The sequence below is a fragment of the Triturus cristatus genome, chromosome 4_1, assembly GCF_964204655.1.
Source record: "Triturus cristatus chromosome 4_1, aTriCri1.1, whole genome shotgun sequence".
In the NCBI taxonomy this organism is placed as follows: domain Eukaryota; kingdom Metazoa; phylum Chordata; class Amphibia; order Caudata; family Salamandridae; genus Triturus; species Triturus cristatus.
The window spans coordinates 1,126,358,609-1,126,376,058 of NC_140585.1; the positions used below are offsets into that span (position 1 = coordinate 1,126,358,609).

At 45.3% G+C, this 17,450-nt stretch overlaps 1 protein-coding gene across 1 annotated transcript in view; it reads left to right on the forward strand.

Annotated features, from left to right (window-relative positions):
• LOC146856138 (uncharacterized) overlaps positions 1 to 17,450 on the forward strand; it is a 187,035-nt gene that overhangs the window by 122,080 nt on the left and 47,505 nt on the right. The window lies entirely within an intron of this gene.

Genomic DNA, 17,450 nt, shown 5'->3' on the forward strand with positions numbered 1-17,450 from the left:
CATCAAGCAACCATCTCATACAGAACTAAAATATTGAAAAATACTGTACCCCTCTCACGTCTTTGGGTAAACCTCTGCTTGTTCTTTAACTGCTGGAATTGTGACCCAACAAGTAAAACTATTTTCCATGTCCCATGGAGTTTACCGTGAGTTAAGACTCCGATTTGTGTTGTTTTTGTATACAAGCAGTTACAGGTACAAAGATCCTTCCTAAACCAAGGTATGCCAAGATAATGCTCTGTACCGTAGGCTAGTATATTACAGCCCTTTAAAGTGTAATTCCTCAGAAGGAATTGGCCGGTAGCCCTGAGCCTCCAAACCCTCTCACCCCCGCCCCCCTCGGTGGGCTGGCGAGGAGACTGTATTGGCCTAGAATTCAACGATATTCCCGAGTTTGGGGGCCTGCGGACACCCCCCATAGATTGGGATTGCTAGGGGAGAGAGCGGGGCCTAAATTGGAGGCAGAGGGGCTCTAGCGAACGGGCCCTCCCGGCAGAGACGCGGAGGACAGGTTATAGATATTAAAACTTCTGCAAACCTGACTTGTGGTGGCGGCACGCACTCCCGCATGGAGAAAGACAGAGCGCTGCGCTCTTCCCAGAAGACGAAAATGGAGCAGTATACAGGGAGTCTGTGGGATACACACGGAGAGCAGACTTGAGGCCGGAGATGGACACCTTAGGCGCACAGATACTAGCGGCAATTAAAAAGTCACGTTTGCTCCTAGAAAATTAAATTGACACGGTCTCAATTGAGGTCAGCCTCCTGCGCGTGCACCTGCGTGAGGTGAATGACAGATCTTTGGCCATGGAGAAGACAGTGGGGGCCCTTCAGACCGACGTGGTTGAACTTTAGACCAAGGTTCGTTCCCTGGCAGAGTTAGCACATCATCAGGAAGCCAGGGTGAACATGCTGAAGGGGGTGCACGCAGGAACAATATCAGATTCGTGGGGTTCCTGGAAAAAGTGGAAGGTGTGGCAGCGGGAAGGTTTCTGGAAAAGTGCATAAAGGAAGCCCTATACCACAAGAGCCTCTCTGGTGTTTTTGTTGTGAAATGTCCCCACAGGGCTCTGGCACCGGCACCTCCGCCGAGGGGACCACCAGGGGCCCTCATAGCCAAAATCCTGAATTTTAAAGACCGGGATATTGTACTGAGGCAAGTTCGCAAATTGGAAGATGTGAAGTTTGAAAACCATTTGATTCACATTCTCCCTGGCTACACGCAGAAAGTACAAAAAATTAGAAAATAATTTAAAGCAGTGAAACGCAAGCTACGAACTATGGGAGTGCAATACATGCTATTGTTCCTGGCCAAACTGCAGGTGATACATGGTGGGCGATCCCACTTTTTTGTGGACCCTGAGGAGGTATGGGAATGACTTGATATGGGGGTGTCAGGGGTGGTGCTCTTACACTGCATCCTGACCCCGGAAGAGGCGAGAGCAGGGTGGAGGACCTGGGCGTGGTTCAAGGCGCCCAGCATTGGGGATCCTGTCACGCAGAGGATCAGAGTGCAAGAGGATGGAGTGCTGGGGCTCACCCTCCCAGAGACACATTGGACTGGAGATACTGCTGGAGAGGAGAACGCAGACTGCAATGGTCTGACACCAGAACTGGAGCCCTGGGTGGATGCTGCCCCATCCACCTTGCGGGATGCAGGGGGATCACTGGATGCCTCATTAACTCTGCACTATCTGGGACTCGCAGTATGTTTCCTCATATTGTTCAGCTGGGGGACGAGATATAGGGGCCCTTCCAAAAGCTTGCCTGAATATGGATTATCACCTCGTGTAAGTGGGGAAGGCAGGAAGCTAGTATTCTTCAACTGTAGGTGGACTCATGCTTTACTCCAGCCCTTCTTGTTGGTCTTTGAGTTTTATACTCCTCTTCTTCTTTCTCTATTCTTCTCTTGTCTGTTCTCTTCTATGACCACTGGGGGTGACACTTGCCACTGGGTTTTGCCCAGCTGGATGCTCGGCTTGGTGGGCGCCCTGGGTGAATCGGACCCTCCCGTAATGAGACTATTACACATAAAACTGCTTTTGAGTTCATTTGTAATTTGTATTAGACTTCTGCAGACCACTGGATTTGCATTTCTCTCTTTCACTATAAAGTTGCTTGGGTAGATAGCGTCCAATGTTGGATGAATGTTGGATGAATATGTTGGATGAATATGGGAAAAATTACCTACCTATTACAGTATGTTTACCCAGGGGTTGGTGGGAGGGATAACATTAAAATGGCCAATGTACTGTTTGCATTTCATAATTTAGTACAATTACTTTTTTCTCTTTTACTGCAAACAATCTCTGCGGCACCCACTCATTTCTCAAATGCGAGGTCCTGTTTTGATCTAAAAGAAACTTTTTTTTATAGATGTTGCATTAAACGTAAACAAGATTTCTTTGCAAAACGTCTGTAATAGACTCTCACACTCACATAAAAATTATTTAACGTAAAACGGTATTTAAAACAATCTGTTTAAGAATTATTCAAGGTCAGCAGGGCAATACTCTATGCAGAACAGACTTGGCTCTATCAGGGGGTGCCCTGAAAAACTGGGGCCCTGGGCCAGAGCCCACTTTGCCCGTGCCTTAAAACGTCTGTGTCGAGATGACTCAGCGGATGTGGGTCTGCGGTGGGAGATCAATAAATTCAGGTACCTGGGTGAACAAATTGCACTAGATCCCACTAAACTCACACATAACTTAGGCAGAGTCAAAGAGGGACTTCAGGGCGCTATCACATTCTGGAACACACCCCCCCTCCTTTTCATTGCGCGTCGTACTGCGCTTGAGAAAATGGTGCTCCTTCCCCATTGATTGTACCACCTACAGAAAACACTGAGCTGCATTCCTAGATCCACATTCAAGGAGTTGGACTCTCTCTTGACCTTGTTGGTCTGGGTGGGTAAGAGGAGTAGTGCCTGTTCTTAAACTGGGCAGACCGGAGGGTGGGCTGGGACTTCCAGATTTAGAATGATATTATATTGAATCCCAGCTCCAGTATGCAGCCGCATTGTGCTCAGCGAAAGGAAATTGGGAGAAACATCTCTTGAGTGGATTCTGAGAGAAGGAGCCACTCCTGGTTACATTGATAAGGGGTAGAAGGGTGCTGTTTCATTGTCCCTTCATGATAAAGCATGTGGCCATAATGTGGGAGACAGCGATGCACAGAGTTCTTTAGAGGTTCCCCTTTTCCAAATCTCTGGGCTCTGGTGGCTGCAGTCGTTTTGGTCCATTAATGATGCTATGACTGTTGCCTGGTGGGAAGAGGGTGGTTGTTTGACAGCGAGAGACTTGTATCCCTCAGACATATTAATCTCCTTCGAAGAAGCTCAGACTCAATTTGGGGTGAGCCCTGGTCAGCTTCTGACGGAAATGTGGCTGGAGTTCCCACCCGCCTCTGGGTCCTCAGAAGTTATGGTCGCAATTATGGAACTTGGCTGTGCCATGCATGTGATCTCCCATGTTCATAAGGCTTTAAAGGCTGATGACGCCCGGCCAGACCTTCCGGTATAATTGCTGTGGGATGCAGAGCTGGATGCATCCCACCCCTGACAGATGATGGCCGATTTTATTAGACTCACTTCTAGATCCTAGATGCCACGCACACGGCTCTACAAAATGTCTGGACAGGCCATCCACATGTCCCAAATGTGGGGAGGGTGGGGTGAAGTTCATCCACATGACATGGAGGAGAGGTCAGTTGTGGGTGTTTTGGCAGGCCGTGGTGTTTGCGATGGCAGAATTAACTGTTACATCAAAAGAGATGTTCCTACGTTACTACTTTCTCAATTTAATACCCAAGTCTCCGAAACTGCAGATCGCATAATACATTTGCCTCCTTGTGGTTAGTGCTGGCTAAACGCAGAGTAGCTATACACTGTAGGACAGCACAGGGCCCCACCCTAGAAATGTAGAGGAGTGATCTACGGGAATGGACAATAGCGGAGGAGATGCGGATGAAAATGGTCAGGACCGACCCAAAGCTACACGAACACCAGGAATTGTGGTCCAATATGCTTGTTGAATTGGATTCTGAGACTGTGGGGGAAGATGGAAGGAGGGATTAGGGAACCATGAAAGATTGATCATGGCTATTTCACCCTTGTACTTGTACACGCAACTGCACCAACAAGTTGTCAACATGTCATTTGTTCAGTGGTTATTGTTAATAGATAAATACAAGTTTTAATACAAAAATGCAAAAGAAAAGTGAAAACATAACCGTCTGCTCTGTCACCATTACAGTCATGATTAGGCTATCTTTTCATTTGGTTTCACATGGGGAAGCATTGGTGTGTTACAATCATTCACGGGGTGCATGTCTCACTTCCATGTGACTAAGCCAATTGAACGAAAAAGAAAGTAAAACAAAACAAAATAGAATGGTAAAAAGGACACAAACACAAGCAAACAGAAAAGGAAAACAATGCTAACACCGTGTGGCTGTTAAGAGCTGTGGGTTGGCACATTTCAAGAGGAACGGCGTGATGATTTAAATTGAAAGTCATTTCTTTATGGACAGGTGCTTTACAGACGATCACAAACACTATGTTTGCAAAAGGTGAGTGGTGTGAAGGGTTTTTATGAGTGAAGATGTCTCCCTACTACTTCTCGAGCTACATTCCTATTCTACGTGTTTATTCACAGCACAACTCTATATTCCAGTTATGATTTTTAAATCATAGACATTGCATTTCCCTGTTCATTTCACAGTGGTTGTTCATCATGTGTGGCTTCCACTCATACCAGGTACACATCTCATATCATGCCAGACATACTCCTTCCAGTTTTTTCCTAATGATTGTCATGACCTCCGCTTCTGCTAGAGCCCAGGGCCAAATCAACTAATTTACACAAGTACTTGTCGACTTTTGGCCATATCACATCAAAGGGGGGAGAATAGAGGTAAGAGAAATGGGACTCGTCCTCCACAAGTCTGTCAAAATAACCAAAAGAGAGTCCCTTCTGTCAAAGAAGGAAAGTGTAAACCTCTTAGTAGGACTGGAAGGCAAATAAATTTTTCTTTCAGATAACCCTCACCCACCCGGGTTGCCCCTTGGTGGCTTGCTTCATCATAGGGTTCATCCCTTCCCTCTACTGAAAGGGGCGTGCTACTACCTACGGAGACGCGGGAGCACTTTATGAAAAAGGGGTGTTCCTATACACCTACACACCTATGTGGTTCATTAAGATGTAGTGGGTTAAACTATATGAAAAAAAACGTTAATATCAAGCTAGTGGGACAAAAAAACTTTCTTTTAGTCCCCTAGTTGATATGCTAAAATCTGGGGACAAATGGGAAGTAGTTGAGGTGAAATACCCGCCATTTCCCTGCTCGGTCGACTAGTTTCAAGCCCTACCCCAAGGCTTTACTTCAGGACCTCAAAGGAGAAAAAATGCTCCCACTCCTAAAGTTCTATTCAACTAATTAAGTATAATCATAAGCAAGAGGTAGAGAAAATAAAGTTTATACAGCACCTAATTGGTCAGGTTGAATCTAAAAAATCCTACAGAGGTTTGGAGAGAAAAACAAAAGAATTAAAAAATGCACGACCCAGCGGGTCTACAGTTATGTAAAAATCATTAGTAAATAAGTGGCCGTAGTGTTAGAGATAATGCAGATAAGTGAGCACACAGTGCAGCATATCGTGACACTTAACTCACAAGACAGACCAACATAGAAAGACTCACAAAACATATATTTGCACATTATCATAAAATTGTGGTGGTTAATGCTGATTACATACATGATAAGAGACCGTCAATGGGCCTCATGAATCAATTTAATTTCTTGTGTGACCGGATGTATCTGGTTCAGAGAGGGGGAGGCTGGGCTACATTAGAGTGCCTCTAAGGTTGTAAACAAAAACAAAATTGTTTGGTGAGGGAGCGTCAGGAGATATAAACGTGTGTACAGTACAGCTAGTTATTATCAAGTGACCAGACAGATAGTGAGGAGAGGTCCAGACATGGGAACCCTTTGTATAGTTTACAGGAAGTGGCCCCAGGGAATATTTTCATTCAGACCTGTCTCATGAGATTTTAATCTGTAAACCCATCTCTGCTCTTTTTCGAATATATGAGACTCTTTATTGATTTGTTCAATTACGGTCAACCGTAGATCTTTAAGTGTGTGTTGTTCAATATAGTGGGTGGTCATTTTGGTTGTAGCTCGTTTCCATCTCAAATTGCTCCGGTGTTCACATAGCCGTGTTTTTATTTTCCTAGAGGCCATGTCAATGTAATGCAAATTGTACGGGCAGGTGATCATATATATCACCCCTTCCAAGTTGCAATTAGTGAATCTACGCAATTCCCAAGTAGTGTTGTTATTAAAGGTGATCTTTTTGCTGGTCTGTGTCAAATGGCACACACTGCAGTTACCACATGGGTGATGTCCACTGATAGGAGCAATGAAACCCTGGTTGGGTTGGTTGTCCCGACTTCGTCCCTTCCGCTCCTCGAAGGACTCATGAGGCCCATTGACGGTCTCTTATGTATGTAATCAGCATTAACCGCCACGATTATATGATGATGTGCAAATATAAGTTTTGTGAGTCTTTCTATGTTGGTCTGTCTTGTGAGTGGAGTCACGATACGCTGTACTGTGTGTTCACATATCTGCACTGTCTCTCCCCCTACAACCACTGATTCACTAATGATTTTTAAATAACTGTAGACCCGTTCGGTCGTACATTTTTTAACTCTTTTGTTTTTATCTCCAAACCTCTGTAGGATTTTTGAGATTTAAACAGACCAATTAGGTGCTTTTTAAACTTTATTTTCTGTATCTTTTGTTTATCATTATACTTTATTAGTTGAATAGAACTTTAGGAGTGGGAGCATTTTTTCTCCTTTGAGGTCCTGAAGAAAAGCCTTGGGGTAGGGTTTGAAACTAGTCGACCGACCAGTAAAAAAAAGTTTTTTTGTCCCACTAGCTTGATATTATTAACGTTTTTTTCATATAGTTTAACCCACTCCATCCTAATGACCCACATAGGTGTGTAGGAGTATAGGAACACCCCTTTTTCATAAAGTGCTCCCGTGTCTCCGTAGGTAATAGCACGCCCCTGTCCGTAGAGGGCAGGGATGAACCCTATGATGAAGCATGCCACCAAGAGGCAACCCGGGTGGGTGAGGGTTATCTGAAAGAAAAAGTTGTTTTCTTTCCAGTCCTACTAAGAGGTTTACACTTTCCTTCTTTGGCAGAAGAGACTTTTGACCATGTCATCAACCCCAGTAGCCAAAGTTCCAGTGTTGGTGTAAAGCTCATGTGGTAAAAGCCGACGTCCTGCTGTTGAAATCTAGGGCAGTTAGAGGACTCCCGCTCATACATGTGATGTATACGCCGGGGTTTGTAGTGGGTCTGGTGTAAGTAGTTAAATTGGGAACAATTTTAAAACTAGTGCATAATACTTTTTCACATATTCTTGTGACCTACTCCATTTTTTATCTGGGATATTCACACATATGTCTTGCTCCCGCTTAGGTTTACCTCCAGTGTCAACTTCTTTTTTTTTTGTGCCAACAATGCAACATATAATGTGGTGATCACTTTCCTACCATGTCCTATTGTTAGGGTGCACTGTAATGGCCTCGAAGTTGCAGGCTCTGAATGTACCTGGCTCCAGCTCAGTTGTACTTGATATACTATGGTATTATATGTAAGAAACTGTCCTACGGGGATCCTATATGTGTCACTTAACTCGGGGAATATGTATAAGACGTTATCTGTATTCAAATCCCCCATATGAATCCCCACATTATCGGTCCATCCTTTCTTGGTGAGTGTGCCTGTAAGTTCTTGCATTTCTGGTAGTTCCTGTAGTGGTAAGTGTGGTCTGTATGGATGCACCCTTCCTTTCCCGACAACATATTTGACCCACCATTTCTTTGCTAGTTTGCTTTGGATTTTCCCTCCCCACCTAGGATTTAGCAACAAGTCTACGATGTGGTCCCTCCCAATTCCAAAAGTAAGTCGGACCTCTCAATACTAGGATATTTCCCCCGGCCATTGCATTGGCCACTGCAATTGCTCTGCATCATAGTATAATTTGCTAGTAGGCACTCCCAGTCCTCCTACCATCCAGGGGCGCTGAATCTTTGCCAGTGCGATCCTCTTCCTGCCAGTACTCCAAATCAAATCAGACAGTATACTATACTATGCAAGTCAGAGAAGATAGGCTTGCCCCGGTACACAGGAAGAACGGCAAAATAATAAAGCACTTGTGGCAGCAAAATAACATTCGTTATTGCTCTGCGTCCCATTGGCCAAAGTGGTAGTACTCTTCAAAATGGCAACGATTGTCGTGCCCTTGCTACAGCCCATCCCACATCTCTACAAATCAATCAAATATTGCACTCTTTCATACACTTAGGCTCCCAATGATTTGAAAGTGTCCATTTTCCACTAAAGCTGTCCATTTCATGTTCTTTGCACCATGGGTTGCTCTGCCTGTGGCAAAGAGAACAGAACGGACTTTTACCCATTCATTTTTATTCCCAAGATTTTCCATTAGAGGCAATAGGGTCTCTCAAGTAAATAAGCGCACCATCCGCTTATAAGGATATCATATGCCACTGCCGTCCTACCAGAATGCCCCATTCATGGGTACGCCCCCTTAACAGGCACGTTAGGGGCTCCATGGCAAGTGCAAACCTATTTGTGGATAATGTGCATCTTTGTCTGGTGCCCCTTCTTATATCGAATTAGACTTACCCTGCCCATGAGTAATCTCGTTGACTGTACAGTGTACAATAATCTCACCCAGCCAATGAACCCTGGCCCAAGTCTGATTATTTCCAGCACCAGAGACATTTTAAGGCATGGGTAAAGGGGGCTGTGGCCCAGAGGCCAAACCTTGCATGGGACCCATGATAGAGCCAAGTCTGTTTTGCAGAGCCTTTCCTTAATGAGCTTGAATAATTCTTAAACAGATTGTTAGAAATACCGTTTTCCTCTCATTTATTTTTAAAGTGGGTGATGTGTAAGAGTCTATTACACACTTTTCCAGAGAAACTTTGTGGTTATGTTTCAGGCACAATCCATAAAAAGGTTTCTTTAAGATCACAGTAGGACCTCACATATGAGAAATAGCTGAGTGTCAGAGTATATTTGCAGTAATATTTATGAGCTGAGGCTGTGTTACAATATTAAAAAACACACATCAATATCCTTGAATATTAGCTGGAAACACATTTAGAATTTAGAGCAGTGTGCCTGTGCAATGTCAGTGACCCACCAAAGAGGGCATGAAAGAGCCGAAATTGGATCATAAATTGAAAGCAATTCCAAACAGGGGCCCACAAAATACGTTGGCCCAGGGCCCCCAAAATTCTTCAGGACCCTCTCCAGCACTGCCATCAATATTGCCAACCTAATGTATCGAAAGCTTTTTCAATTATCAGCGATATAGTCAACCCATCACTCTTTTCTCTTCATGCCATATTCTTTAGATTTATGAGTCTGTTCATATTTAGGAAGGTGTTTCTTCCAAAGGATGACCCGGTTTAAATCCTGATGTATTATCCCTTCCAGTACTGGGAGCAGTCTAATCTCCAACACCTTACCCAATATTTTGTAATCTAAATTTAGCAGTGACAATGGTCTATATGAGTTTACATCCAATCAGATCCCCCAGGATATTGCGGCATAGATTTGCAAATTTAGCGGCACAAACAGAGACCTGAGGGCCCATTGAATCCCTAAAGGGCTGTATTTTACCACCTCTACAGCAATGAAAGGGGCCTTTTTCCCAGCTTGCACCAAGGCCATGGCATCTTTTCTACACTACTGTTTCCACACCTGTATTGAGTGGCAACCGTGAAAATCGAACCAATTTTAATGGCCAGAAAAAACGACCGGTAATATTGCTTAAGGGTCAGGTAGGGGCTACGGCTGCAAGCGCAGTTTAACCCGTCAAATCTCCTACGGCACGGAGGGAGTGTGGATTACCCCCACCAGTCCCCCCTCCAGCAAACCTGAGCTGCCCCAGACAACCTCCTCACCACATACCCACAACCCCCCCTTTCCATTCACCCGGAAGGCATCAAACCCTGCGTAATGAGGGATTACATGCACATGTCTGCTCGGAAAACCTGTGTCCACGCTATCGTTATTCCCCATTTCTTGGGATTTAACTGTTAATCGCGGGGTACTGGAAATTACGGGAGCGGAGCCTGCACACTGCTGTGACGCTCTTATGTGAGCCCTCAGCTGAACTACACTGTTTTGCAGGTTCATAGTTGCCAAAAACTGAGCTTTAAAGGGCAGGCTGCAGGATCCTTGCTGTTGAACCCCTATGAGCTTGAAGGGACCACTGAGTTTTAAAGAGCCAGCCCCCACCACCACCTCCTGTGTTGCTTGTGGGTGTGTGCATGTCTAACCCAACCCTGCGCCTCTCACAGCTTGGCCAGGAGGAAGAGGATATTGGACGGCAGCAGATAGTGACATGTGCGCACAGCCAATAAAAGGGCATTGTTTGATTTGCTGTCTCCCGGTAGACCCCGGTAGCGAGAGCTATAGAAAACGGGGATTTGGAAGTGCAAACGAGTGCTTTTCAGGCCCCCAACTACAGTGCATGTGCGCCGGGCGCGCGCACCATTTGGCAGCCTGCGTGTACATTTCGCGGGCGCTTTGATGTTCTCAGTGAGCCGCGTGGCCACTGAGAACATCAAAGCGGCCGCGAAGGTGCACACCATTTGCCACCCCCTTCCTTATCCCACTTCCATGCTAACACTTATTTATTTTATTTCACGGCCGCGCGGCGGTGTCTCTCGGGTCTGGCGGTGATCTCAGCGCTCTCCCGTAATCCCAGCGCTCGCCGGTGATCTCAGGCAGTTCTCTGGTGATCTCAGCAGAGGGGCTGGCAGTGAAACGGGGATATATTGGTCCACGGGGCCTTCTGATTAAGCTTGCCCGCATCGGCCCCTCCGCCCTCAGCAGACAGACAGCAATAAACGACCTACAGATAGTGCTCGTGTGTTTGGGCGCGCGGGAGGGGTGGTGTGGGATTTCACTGACAGACTCTCTTTTCCACTACGATTCTTATGTTGTTACTAAATAGAAATGTAATTTTTTCGTTCTTCCTTACACCCCTATGTCCCTAGTGTACTTCTCATGTCTTTGCGCCTACTGCCTTCCCTATGAGCATTAAATCAAATGGCGCTGTTAATGTGCTGAGGTGTGACTTTCTCCCCCCAACCATGCCTATCTTGCACTAGTCCACCAATGACATCTGACAGACGCTTGACTATGCGAGCAAAGATGTCAACATACGTCCTCTGAAACCGGCTGCTTCACCCCGTTGGGTTCTCCAGAAGCATCAGGCTGTCCCACAAGTGACTGACTCCGTCCCAGCCTTATCTGCCCATGTCACTGACTCTGCCCCAATATTACCGGCTCCTTCAGAAGCCTCAAACTGTCTCATGAGAGACCGACTCTGTCCCAGCCCCACCGGCCCTTTAGAAACAAACTCTTGCCCAAGTCACTGACTCTGCCCAATATTACCGGCTCATTTTGAAGCACCTAGCTGTCTCACGAGTGACCGACTCTGCCTCAGCCCTTCAGAAACACACTGTTTCCTAACGACCCTGTCTCAATATTACCGGCCCTTCAGAAGCACCAAACTGCCCCTCAAATGACGACTCTGTCCCAGCTCTTGTCCTTCTTAAGGTGCACACATGAAGAGTTATTGCGTCGCAACAAATAATACGGCGGGAGTGCGCAGTAAAGGCAATGATTCCCAATCGTTTTCGTTTGGTTTTATTGAAGAATAGTTTTGGGCTTCCAGAGGAAAAAAAATCAAACTATAAAGAAAGCATGGCAAAAGAGTGGCTTTACTTCTCTAGCGCTTGGGGCTGAACAACTCGCCTCTATGCGCTATGAGCAGACATACTCGGGTCGGTCCTTGTGTTTCTTGGGCTTGGTGTGGACAGTGGCCCCTTCCGTCTTGAAGTGCAGCTACATACACAGACTGTGCACATACAATGCGCTCACTTCTCACCTGAGCATACTGTAGAAACCTAACCATGAGTACAAAACTATAAACCGTGCAGGGGACCTCAGTAGCTCATGTGAACACCCCTTAGCTATGCCCCCCCTTACACACACCTTATCTCTGATCGTGACAACCTCCCGTATAGTTGCAATAAACTCTCGCAGCACTCTGGGCTCCATGGGGCGAGAAGCCGCCAGCGCATTTGGCCCATTTGGTAGCTTTGCGGAGCTTTGAAAACAAGCATTTGCAATGCAATAGGTCTCGCATTTACGAGAGTTTAAGCCATTGGCATTGTAAATGACAATGTCCTTTATTTATGTTTTAAAAACCAAAACATAAATAAAAGGAATTGTCATTTACAATGCTAATAGCTCAAACTCACGAAATGCGAGACCTATTGCATTGCAAATGCTTGTTTGTAAATATCGTGGCCAGAATTGTAAATATTGCAGCCATCGTGCTAGTCAGCTGACTTCGTGATTTTTTTGTGAATAGCGAAATCGCGAAATCCTGGAGGGTCTGATAAGACACCTTAAAGGCATGCCTGGGTGCAGGGTCGAACTGTCCTCTAGGGCAATCAGGCAGTGCCAGACAGGATGATCTGACAGATCAGTGTGTGGTTCTATTTTAGTAGTGGGCCGATTTGATGACCAAGTGGGCTCAGTTTTCACTGTTGATTTCTCTGATGTTACCACTTTTTCAGCTATCTGCTTCGCTAATGGGGGCCACTTTCATTTTGGTGTCCGGGCCTACTTACTGCCCCAGTTCGACCCTGCCTGGATGATGGTTTAAGTTGTCTCCTGTGCCCAAATCTGTAATAGCCCAGGATTCTGAGAGAAGGGGCGATGCTTCTTAATGTGAAATATTTCTTGGATAAGTTGCCATTATTGCCCATGTTGTGGGCTCTATCACATCTTGAGTTGGGGATAGGAAGTCATTAATACCCTTTTCAGAGATATTTCTTGGATGTTGGCGTGAGAAATCTCCCTTACAACAACCTGCATTAATATATCAGCTTTGCAATAGGAGTCTATGAGAAGGAGCTGCTTTAACTTGTGTGGGCAGTATTCGTGCTTTTTAAGACACCAAATGAAAGTTTTCTGGTGTGTAATGCTTGTGGCATTGCTCAGACTGTAGTACACTCTGTTGTAATAGCCATGGAAGTCTGGGACAGGTGATACTAAAGGTAACTCGAATATCGTAAGCCATGATACATCAGTGGAGACGAAGTACCTCACTCCCTTATGCATATGCAAATCTGTACTGCCCCTGGAAGTCTTGGAGAAGTGCTTGAACTGACTACTGTGCCCTTATCTGAAATATCCAGGAACGTGCAAGACGGAGAATATTTCTGGACCGTGATCCGTAGGTGGAAGGGGGAAAGAATACTTCTGTACTATCATGAGGCAAAGCGAGCATGGGCAGACACGTGACTCCCGAATGATGATCTGTGACAGAGAGTAGATAGGAAATTAAAACGTACTACAGTGTGCAGCGTGTCATGATACACAAACGGACCTCTGAATGTCAGTTGGAGCCTGTAGGAGGGAGGGACTCGTGTCCTGCACACAGTGTCTTTGTCGCTGCAGATGGCCTATCCGTGGCAGGAGGATTTAAGGGGTGGGGTGGAGGGAGGATGGGCAGTCTGGCAAACGGGCTGAAACTAATGACGATGGAAATACGCTGAATAAATGCAAGTAGAGGAGTGAAAGAGGGGTCTATAAAAGGGAAAGGGGATGGGTGGGGTGAGGGCAGTGCGGACTCGGGCCTAGTAGCTGGTGTAAAGAGAAAAATAGCGACCAGGGAATTGCAAAATTCTGCCATGTTGGGGGTGAAATGTAATAATCGCGAGGACGAGAAGCAAATTTCGCAGGCAGTTTTGTAAAAACTGCAGATGTCGCGATTTTTTTTCCAAATTGTGAAATCCTGGAGGGTCTGTCCAATGGATCATGGCCTCGTTTCCGTAGGACCACTATCAGTGCATCACTCATGTATTCAGGCAAGCATCCTACCTCCCGGGCCTCCTTAAACACCTCTAATAGCTACTGTGCTATCAGTCTTCGGTAAGAGTTATAAAATTCTAGGGGTGGAAACCATCGATCCCTGGTGTTTTATTTAGTGCCATGTATGCCTTATGCAGTGTATCTCATCTGTACTCTGGTTACACAAATACTGAGATCCACAGGTCCGGGGCGGGTATAGAGGTCCTCAGTCAAGAGGATAGAAAGCACACGTCCTCCCTATTTTATTTACTTTTTACAGGGAGGACCTTTGATGAAAGTGTGACAACAAGACCTCCCTCCTGCGCTCTCTCTGGGAATCTTTTGCCCTGAGTTACAGGGGTGATTCCTCATCAAGACCAGTGGCAAGTATTAGGCTTGTTCCAGTTTCTAAGCACCTAGGAGTGCCTGAAACAAATAGTTCACACACACTCACGTCTTTGGGGGAAGTAACCTCTTTACGTCCCACCCTGACGAAAGCCCAGGACCTATTCAGGCCAGACAGGAATGGCTGAAACATGTTGGTGCTAAAGTTAGAGTCTAAGGACCACCACATCCTCGACACCCTATTGTATATATTTTAACCTTCCCTCCCAGTGCATCATTAAAGAATTCTTTAGGAGTGGGTGAGGAATTTTATCTTTAACGTGACACCCCCATACACAATATCTTTAAGTGCTCCCTGAAACACGGTCGAGCCCACCCCGACTTTTAGCAGTCGGGGTGAGCCCTATGATGAAGCATGTCACTATTAGAGTGAGTGAAGGCTATTTATAGAAAAGGTTTCTTTCCCTTCCCACCCGTAACAACGGGTTGGACATATTTCACGTGTTTCTCTTGTGAACTCTGTTCTGGAGAGGATCACCACTACACACTTAAGAACCCCCATCCAATATTGATCACTCTTTCGTTGTTTGTCCTAACTGGAAAGAAAGCAACAATCAAACTACAGAAGGGAAATTCCAGTGGTAAAAAGTCTCATCTGTACTCAACATTTCTTCTAGCTCCTGATATGATAGGGGGTCAATTGTGGCTATATCCACTGTTTGAAGGTAGGTTTGTACATGTGTTGTCTCAACCTGTTTGGATGCCTTGTATAATTCCATGAAGTATTCTGCAAAGCTAGTATTTATTTCCTTTTGGGTATTAACCAACTCCTAGCCTGTGGTTCTGAGGGCACCAATGGATGTCTGATGAACATCCATCCATCCAACATTGGACCCGACTTCTCTTTTAGCTCCAAGTAGCTCTTCCTCAGGTCCATCAGACCTTCCTCACTCTGCTCCTGTTCTGCTATTCTTTTTTCAGAAAGACTTACAACATTTTCGATTGTCGTTATCTGTCTGTCCAGAATCCTCCTTATCCCCCCCATGCTGTCTTAATACAATGGCCCCTGGTCTAAAGTTTAAAGGCACCCTATTCAACTAATTTGTTGGAGGCCGATCCCTTATTGTCCGTAAAATAGTGTGTAATGGGCTCACCTATTGTTTCCCAGTACAGACTATCAAGTAACCCCTCAGTTTTCAGTCTCCAAGTAATTCTAGTCACTTCCCTTCCGCATGAAAATCCTAATTTTAGTGGACAGTGATTTGACACTGTTTTTAGTAGGTATTTAACAACAGAGATCTTAGAGATCACTGATTCCCCCGCCAGCCAGAGGTTCATACATGTGTAGTTGATGTACATGTGAAAAACAGGTAAACTCCCTTGCTAACTAGTGTTTAATCCTCCAGGTGTCATGTAAGTTCTGAAAATGCTGTGTGGTCAGTCGACTCGGCACCGCCAGCATAGGAAGCATTGATCTATCTTTCTCTACATCTGAGACACACTTGTAATCTCCCCCACAAAGGCATGGGGTCTGTGTGTCTTATAGTAGACACGGCAACATCATTTCAAGGAAGGCAGGGAGGTTAGTGTTGGGGGTTATCAATCCAAATAATGTTGAAAGGGTTACCATCCAATGATTCTCAGGATAACAAATCTGTCCCCGGTGTCTATTTTAGAAGTAGATACCACAAATGTTTGGTGCTACCCCTATTAGTACTCTCCTTGCAAAAGCTGAGTAAGTTGTTGCGTAGATCTACCCTCGCCATCGCTAAGTCACTTTCTTAATCTCACTGTGCACTAAATGTGTTTCCTGTAGGCCTGCAATCTGTATATTTCACCTTCTGAGGTTTGTATATATTTGGTGACGCTTACGTGGTGTGGCCATGGCCGGTATGTTCCATGTGAACAGATTATATTTAGTTTGTTTTCTTATTCGTAAGTCCTCCATGTGTACAACTCATCAAGCATTGCGGCCCCACCAAGTTCCGACTCAATCACTCGGGCCTCGTCTCCAGCACCAGCTCCAGTACTTCGACTGTTTCTTTCGCTAACGCTACATCTCAATATCATCCATTGTTTTCAGCAAACATAACTGTAACAACCCTAAGTCCCTCCTCCAGGCAAAGAGCAAATCTTTGTCTGTGCCACAATAAATATATAATAAGTAACATTTGCATGTAAACATTTCCATTGTAAACAATGACCTTGATTTGGTAGGGGGGCTATGAGATTTGTAGCTCTCCAGTTTCAAAGCCCTTATTATAAAAAACAAACAGTGACCGGCACCCTCTATTTGATAAGTAATCTGGAGTATTGCACTTCACACTTTGATCCTCAAAGCACTCAAGAAACTCTATGAAGCACACATTATTCCTTCTTCAATGCCATTCTAAATCTGCAGTTCTTAATGTAAGGTGTGCCACTTCCACTATCAAGCTTTGCACCTGGGATTGCATCTCTTTTATGGAGGGGTGCAGGAACGTGAGCGACCATTCATTCTTGTCTACTCGCTCTGTGAGTTATTTGTGATCGGCTCTCAGAAGATTTACTTCAATAGTAACTGTTACGATCTTTGCCTCTACAATACTCTCAGTTTCTTGGATTGCCTGAAAAATGTTTTTAAACTGTTCAGAATATTTTGCCAGGCTTACCTCCAACTGCCACATTTGGTCCTTCACCATCTGTGACATGTCTGACCCTTTCATGTTATGAGGCAGCTGAGAGGGTCTGTTGCCTTTTCGTTTCACCATCCTGCTGATCTGGCTTGTGGTTCCACCCATACTCTGCAGCAGCGGTCTCGTGTTGGAATCTCGCCTATTTCAATTTCTCACTGGTCCCTAGGACAGTGTGCAGGATTCGCAGGGGACTCACAGCCAGGCAACCCCACTTAAATGTTTCTCAGTTTAGCCTGACCACTCTTCGAATAGGTTGTGTTTTCTTTATTTTTGGCACCCTGCAGTCTCCAGTTCAGAACAGTCCAGTAAGTATAGTTGGTCATTTAGGACTGTTGAGAGTAGGAGGCAAAGCAAGGCTCTTTGTGCGCAGAGGGAGAGAAAAAAATAAGGCGGTGGAGAATCAGCCCCCAACTTGTATATATCTCAAATGCTGCTGTAGAC